At 34.6% G+C, this 8,382-nt stretch overlaps 1 pseudogene; it reads right to left on the bottom strand.

The window, feature by feature from the left end:
- Positions 1-3,228: 3,228 nt before the first annotated feature.
- LOC114728483 (craniofacial development protein 2-like) lies at positions 3,229-4,410 on the bottom strand (annotated as a pseudogene).
- Positions 4,411-8,382: the final 3,972 nt, after the last annotated feature.

Raw genomic sequence — 8,382 nt, 5'->3', positions numbered from 1 at the left:
TAAAAAACAGAATTAAAAAAGATTACAATATAAGCTGCTTCTAGAAGAATGATTTGGTTCAAAATATAAGTAACTTGGAGAGTAATCAATATTTATATTTATCAAATTTATCCCTACAAGTAATGTTTGAATATAATTCACACATTGGGTCTTTGGGTTCAACCCAAAAGCTAGTTCGTGAATAGGAGGTACCCAAAAGATATTTAAACCATGTGGGCGTCAGAATTTCAAGTGATGTGTGACTTATCATCCTACCGCTCTTTACCTTCTCCCGCAATTATGGCTCTGATACCACATTGGGTCCTTGGATCTAACCTAAAAGCTAGCTCGTGAGTAGAAGGTACCCAAATGATATTTAACCCATGTGGGTATCAGGACTTCAGGCAATGTGGGACTTATCATCCCACCGCTCTTAATTATGATGAATTAGTTAAAGTGACTTATATTATAGAGAGTGAAGGGAGTATTTTCATTTTTACCTGTAATTAACTAGACGTATCTCTCACCTCTATTTCATTTTTTAACCTATATTGTGCAACTAAGTCATGAACTCGTCACAGTTGTGCAGGCACATCATCTTAACAATTTTCAAAGTGGTATTTCGAAATTCTTTTATTAAAATTTTGGTAACGATTTCATTCTGCTCATCTTAGACAATATAAGTCATAAACTCATCACTATTTTTGTAGTCATACTCATGAATTTTTTTTTTCCAAATGAAAATTGACTTATTTTTCTATGCGCGATGTATGCCGTATTTTCGTGATACCACTTGAATATCAAAATATGATATTACCTTCGGTTCTTAATATAATATAAGAAGTAGTTTGATTTTTATTTTGATTCTATATATAAGACTCTAATATATTTTGTCTTTTATATTTATTTATTTATTTTTAAAGATAGTTCTTCTAATAATAGTAATTCTAACCAATAAACTTGATTGGCAAAGATATTTTAAAAATAATAATATCTATTTATTACAAATAACTAATATAACTTATTTTTTTAATTTACTTAAATTAGTTAACTAATTTTTATATTTAGGACAAAGGTAGTAATTTTTAACTGTTTCCTTTGTACATTATGTCATTATACGCATTGACGTGGCAGACATCCAACCTTACCTGTCCCACATTTCCAATTTTTCTTCCAATCCCACCTGAACACTTAGCACTGTTACCGCATACCTCCTTTTGTCTTCTTAGGCTGTTGGTCAACATCTTTGTCAGTAAAATTTAAACATTGCAATTAATTGTCAGATCACGAAAACATTATCAGAAAAGTACTAAACGCTGCAGTTAATGGCTGGATCAAGCAAAATTTTTGATTTTTACGGATAAAGATGTTTCACAGCAGCAGCAGCACAACAAGCCTTATCCCACTAGATGGGGGGTTATATGAATCACACGATACCATCGTGCTCTGTCAACAACCCAGTCCTTAGATATGTTGTTGACTAGGAGGTCTCGTTCAATGACCTCATTAAGCGTTCTTCTTGGTCTTCCTTGTTTCTTTTTATGGGACTCCATCTTGTCTGATCCACCCTCCTCACCGGGGCCTCCAATGGCCTTCTCTGCACATGTCCAAACCATCTTAAGCGATTTCAACCATTTTCTCTTGGATAGGTGCCACACCGACTCTTGTTTTGATATTTTCATTTCGAATCCTATCTTTTCTTGTATGACCACACATCCATCTCAACATCCTCATTTCTACTACCCCAACTTTGTGCTCTTGTTTTCCCTTTATTGCCCAACATTCACTACCATACAACATAGCCGGTCTTATAGCAGTCCAATAAAATTTTCCTTTAAATTTCTCAGGTACCTTCTTATCGCAAATAACTCCGGTAGCTTTCCTCCACTTTAACCAGCCAGTTTGTATTCTATGAGAAACGTCTCCATCAATTTCCCAATCCTCCTGTATAATGCATCCTAGGTATTTAAACTTTGATACTTGAGGAATGATTTGCTCCCCCATCTTCACCTCCAAATCCCCATTGCCTTGCCTCCCCCCAAAATCACAATTGCATATATTCTGTTTTGTTCCTGCTCAAGCGGAAACCTTTGACTCCAACGTCCTTCTCCATAACTCCAATCTAGTGTTAATCTCTTCTTTTGATTCCGCCATGAGAACTATATCATCCGCGAAAAGCATGGACTTAGGGATTCTTTCTTGAATAGGTTCAGTTAGAACATCCAGAACAATGTTGAACAAGTACGGACTCAAAGAGGATCCCTGATGTAGGCCAATCTGAATAGGGAAGTCCTTTGTCTCACCTCCAGGCGTCCTTACATTGGTAGTTACCCCTCATACATATTTGTATGGCTTTGATATAAGCAACCCGTACACCTTTTTTTTCCAAAGCCTTCCACATTACTTCTCTTGGCACACGATCGTAAGCCTTTTCCAGGTCAATAAAGACCATATGTAAATCCCTTCTTTTACTTCTATATCTTTCATTAACCCTCTTAGTAAATAGATTGCTTCCGAAGTGGATCTGGCATAAATCCAAATTGGTTTTATGAAATAGAAGTCTCCAGCCTCAACCTATATTCCATCACTTTTTCCCACAACTTCATTGTATGACTCATAAGTTTTATCCCTTATAGCTTGCACAGTTTTGAATGTCTCCTTTATTTTGTAAATAGGAACTAAAATGCTTCTCCTCCACTCATCCGGCATATTCTTAGAGCGTAAAATTTCATTAAAAAGCTTGGTTAGCCACACCTCACCCTCATCTCCCAGACATTTCCAAACTTCAATAGGGATACCATCAGGCCCAACGGCTTTTCCATTGTTCATTTTCTTGAGAGCTGCCTTAACCTCTCCGATACGGATCCTGCGGTAGAAAGCCAAATTTGATCATCTTCGTTAATTAGCAAGTCTTGTAAGTCCTGAGTCGCATAATTGCTTCCCTCATTAAACAACTTGTAAAAATAAGCCTTCCATCTGTCCTTAATATCACCATCAGTAACTAACACTTTACCACTTCATCCTTTATACACTTTACTTGGTCAAATCTCTCTTTTTCCTCTCCCTTTGCTTCACAATCTTGTAAATATTTCTTTCTCCCATCTTTGTTCCTAACTCCTGATAAAACCCTTCATAAGCTTTAGTACGTGCTTCGCTTACTGCTTTCTTCGTTTCTTTTTTAGCCAACTGATACTTTTCCCAATTTTCTACACTATTGCACGAGTGTATGGCCTTAAAACAATCTCTTTTCTATTTGACTTTCTCTTGCACACTCTTATCCCACCACCAAATCTCCTTATCTCTCTGACCAGGACCTTTGGATTCTCCCAAAATTTCTTTACCTACCAAACGAACCCTTGTAGCTATCTCTTCCCACATCATGTTTGCATTTCCCTACGACTCCCAAATCCCTTCCTCCACAAGGGTCCTTTTGAATAACTCTCGTTTCTCACCCTTTAACTGCCACCACCTAACCCTGGATTTTACCACTTGATGGTACTTTTGCCTGGTACTCTTAAAACGTACATCAAGAATAAGTACTCTATGTTGGACAGTCACCCCATCTCCTGGAATCACTTTGCAATTAGTACACAATCTTTTGTCTGGATTCTTAACCAAAAAGAAATCAATCTGTGATTTTGAGACACCACTTTTGTACGTGATTAAATGCTCCTCTCGCTTCTTAAAACAAGTGTTAACAATCTTAAGATTATATGCAAGAGAAAAGTCAAGAATACATTGTGTCCTCCACTATTAAGCTCCCCAAAACCAAAACCACCATGGGCCCCGCTGAATTGTCTTGCTTCCTTACCGACATGTCCATTAAGGTCCCCATCGATAAAAATTTTTTCTTCGAGTGGTATGCTTTGAACCAACCCCTTCATATCTTCTCAGGACTTATCTTTAAGGTGTGTCTCTGCCCCAACCTGAGGTGCATAGGCACTAATGATATTGATAGTATCTTTTCCAACAATTACTCTTAATGATATTATTCTGTCCTCAAACCTTTTAACCTCTACCACGTTTCTTTTCCATGTTCTATCAACGATGATACCAACCCCATTCCTTGCACTCACCTTTCCTGTATACCAAAGTTTATACTCTCCAAGTTTCTTGGCAACTTCTCCAGTCCATTTGGTTTCTTGGAGGCACAAGATATTAATCCTTCTGTCCCTCATAACTCTTGCTACTTTCATAGATTTCTCATTCAGCGTCCCAATAGTCCAAGTGCCAAATCTAATCTCAGTCTCATGAACTAACTTCTTTAACCGCCTTCGTCCAAGAGAGTGCGGTAGCCCTTGCTCATTTAACACTACATCCGGGCGACAATGCAGCGGCTCTAGCTCATTTCTCACTGTACTCGAGCCATACAGCGCGTCACTTTTGGGCAACGACCTAGCATTAGCGTAATTACTTCGTTGATCCATGTTCATGAAAGTCGACGGGTTTTTACATTGGCTGTCGAGGGCCTAACACAACCCTCCTCTTTTATCCGGGCTTGGGACCGGCTATACAATATAGGTGGAGTTGGATAAAGATGTTTCAAATAAAAATAAAAAATTGAGAGACCCAACAGCCTAAGAAAAGAAGAGCAGGGGGACGTGTACGTTGATATGCACCAAACGCGGACTCACCTAGTGCCTGGGGTTCGTCATTAGCGATGAGTACGGTTTATTATTATAATATAATCTAAACCATTCAAAATTTTATATGAATGATTTTTGAATTTAAAATTTTTAATATATAATTTTTTAATAATAAATTTATTTTTTAAAAAACAGTGTTAGTTATAATATTATTTTTATTTTAATTTTTGTATCCATCAAAATAGAAAATTTATTAAAATATATTAAAAAAATTTAAATTTAAAACTCCACCATTCAAAATCAATCTAAATAGTAATCAAGATAAGCAGTTGAGCACTTCCGTCACCATCACCTGGGATACTTTTCTACTGCAGCGAGTCTCGCCAAACTTTTAGTTATTTATGCAAATCCGTGCCTTTAAGTTCAAATTGTGATGCTAAAAAAATAAAAAGAAGGTTTAAGGTGAATCAGCACCTTAGAGTATTTTTCATATGTATTCAGTATTTTAAAGTATTTTATGGTACATTTTGTATTTTGAAGTATTTTTTTCAGATACATCTAACACCCTAAATTATATTTTGGCATTTTTAGCACACTGAAGTATTTTTTTTTTCCAAGCATGTCCATCCCCCTAAATAATTTTTTTAATGCATCTAACACTATATAAATGGCTAAAAATACTCAGTGTTGGATCAGCCTGGATGCATTTTAAAAAATACTTTAAAGTGCTAGGTACATCACAAAATACTTTTAGATATTGAATGCACTTGAACAAATACTTCAAGGTGCTAGATAGAATATTTTTCCCAAAAAAGAGAACAATATATAAACGTGTAGCAAAAATTAAAAATGCAACAAAGAAAGTAAGGAAATAGACAAAAAAATGACGCATAAACTTCATAATGCCAAAAAAGTCTGTTGAATTTGAGAAATTTCAATTAGTCTTAAGAGACTAATTTGGTATTTTTAAGTTTGCTAAAATGACCATAATACCCTTCATTTTATTTATTGTTTTTAAAATATCAACGTCCTCATTGGCCGGCCGGTCGTTGGAGCTCTGACAGCGGCAATCACCAAAGCTCCCCCGGTTGGAAACAATTTTTTTGAAAATTTTTACAACTTCAATATAACAATTAACAACTTTTGTAACGCTATTAACAACTCCAGTATAGCAATTAACAACAAGTTTTCTGAAAAATTCAACAAGCTCTGGTGTCCGGAAACAATTTTTTTGAAAATTTTTACAATTTCAGTATAACAGTTAACAACTTTTGTAACGTTATTAACAACTTCGGTATAGCAGTTAATAACAGGTTTTCTGGAAAATTCAACAATTGGTCGTTGGAGCTTCGGCAGCTGGAAACAATTTTTTTGAAAAGTTTTACAACTTCAATATAACAGTTAACAACTTTTGTAACGTTATTAACAACTTTAGTATACGGTTAACAACAAGTTTTTGAGTTTGTTAACAACATTACTAAAGTTCTAAAAATGTTACTTCTTGAATTTTCTAAAAAACTTGTTATTAACTGCTATATTGAAATTGTTAATAACGTTACAAAAGTTGTTAACCGTTATACTGAAGTTGTAAAAATTTAAAAAAAAAACAGTTGTTAAAGTTATAAAAATACCTTTTTTTTTGAATTTTTAAGAAAACCTGTTGTTAAATATTATACCGAAGTTGTTAATAGAGTTATGGAACTTGTTAACAACATTATTAAAGTTGTAAAAATGCTACTTTTTGAATTTGGTCGGAAAACTTGTTGTTAACTATTATAATGAAATTGTTAATAATAATACAAAAGTTGTTAACCATTATATTGAAGTTGTAAAATTTTTTTTAAAAGAAGTAGTTGCTAAAGTTGTAAAAATACCATTTTTAAATTTTTAAGAAAATATGTCGTTAAATGCTGTACTTAAGTTGTTAATAGAGTTACAGAACTTGTTAACGCCATTATTGAAATTGTAAAAGTGCTAATTTTTGAATTTCTTGAAAAACCTGTTGTTAATAGAGTTACAAAAGTTGTTAACCATTATACTGAAGTTGTAAAAATTTTCAAAAAAATTGTTTCCGGCCGTTGGAGCTTTGGTGACAAATTGTTGAATTTCCTGAAAAACTTATTGTTAACTACTATACCCAAATTGTTAATAGTATTATAAAAGTTGTTAACCGTTATACTGAAGTTGTAAAAATTTTCAAAAAAATTGTTTCCGACCGCTGGAGCTTTGGCGACCAATTGTTGAATTTTCTAAAAAACCTATTGTTAATTGCTATACTGAAATTGTTAATAGTATTACAAAAGTTGTTAAATGTTATACTAAAGTCGTAAAAATTTTCAAAAAAATTGTTTCTAGCCGCCAGAGGTTGTTAAATTTATCAGAAAAACCTATTGTTAACTGCTATACTGCAATTGTTAATAGTGTTGCAAAAGTTGCTAACCATTATACTGAAGTTGTAAAATTTTTTTAAAAAATTATTTCCGACCGGTAGAGCTCCAGTGAAGAATTGTCGGCCAGTCATCGGAGCTCCAACAACCGGCTAGCTAGTGGGGCTTTGGTATTTTAAAAACAATAAATAAAATAAAGGACATTATGGTCATTTTAACAAACTTAAAAATGCTAAATTAGTCTCTTGAAACTAAATTGGGATTTTTCAAATTCAACAGATTTTTTTGGCATTATGAAGTTTATGTGTCATTTTTTTGTCTTTTTGCCAAGAAAGAAAGTGACAAATACGGATATTTAAATGATTCGGTTCCTCTCATATGTTTCAAGTACAAAGAATTAAGGACTTTTTTGGTATGTTGAAATTAGTTTTGATGGAAATAAAAATTAAAATGAACGGGGTTTAAAAGTGTGTTTTGTATAATTGTATGTCATGAACCATAATTTTTATATAAAAATACTAAAATACTCTCATGACCCTCCACTTATCGTCGACCTCCCTCAGCACCGTCACCCCTGGCGACCTCTTTCTTCCCTAACGCCATCCAAAGCTCCTCCTTCATCTCCCTCCCTCCCTCTCGGTGCTCCTTCTAACGCCGATCTGCCATGGTTCACCTTCAGCTCCCTCTTCGTCTCTTTCCCTCACCAAATCTGCCATGGCTTCCACTACACAAGGTTTATCATTTTTCTTTTTGAAATTTGGCTTTTGTTTTCCACCATCCACGTGCTTGCCACCGTTGCCGTTGCTGGAAGAGCTCACCGCGTATAGATCAGAAGACCGCCGGTGGTAGGGGTGAGAACCTTGCCGGCAGTGGGGTGTGAACGGCCGGAAGCTTCTCACTCACGTCCAGAACCTTGAACGGAAAAAGTGGAGGGATAAAACTGAATTTATCAAGATGGAATTGTAAATCTTGGGTTACATGATGGAAATGGAAATGAAAATTTTTCCAATTCCATCATACCAGACAAACATTCTCATGAAAATCATTTTCATTTCTATTTCCATGCCCTATAATTTCATCACACCAAAAACGATAAATGATTCTCACAAAAATTTAAAAATAATTAATGATTCTTCAGAAAATTCACACTAAATAATTAAATAGGAATATTTTATATATTTTCATGCGGCTTCCTTGAGATTTCCATACAACACTATAACAAACCTTTACATAGCTTTCTGTACAAAATACTATAAAAATGGAGCCTTTCTTTGTCATCATGCAAACCAAAAATAAAAAAAGATTCATCTAAGTATTTGGTGTTAAAGGACTCATACCCATTATAAATAGCGAACTTGGGGTTCCATTCTCCTCAGAACATAGCCAAAAAAGCTAGAACTAAGTAGAAGCTCTTTTTTTTTTTCACTCCA

This window comes from Neltuma alba, unplaced genomic scaffold, assembly GCF_004799145.2.
Source record: "Neltuma alba isolate B1F8T4 unplaced genomic scaffold, ASM479914v2 tig00012536_pilon, whole genome shotgun sequence".
Classification (NCBI taxonomy): domain Eukaryota; kingdom Viridiplantae; phylum Streptophyta; class Magnoliopsida; order Fabales; family Fabaceae; genus Neltuma; species Neltuma alba.
Note: the sequence above shows the minus strand (reverse complement) of the source record. Positions and strands in the feature narration are given on the sequence as shown.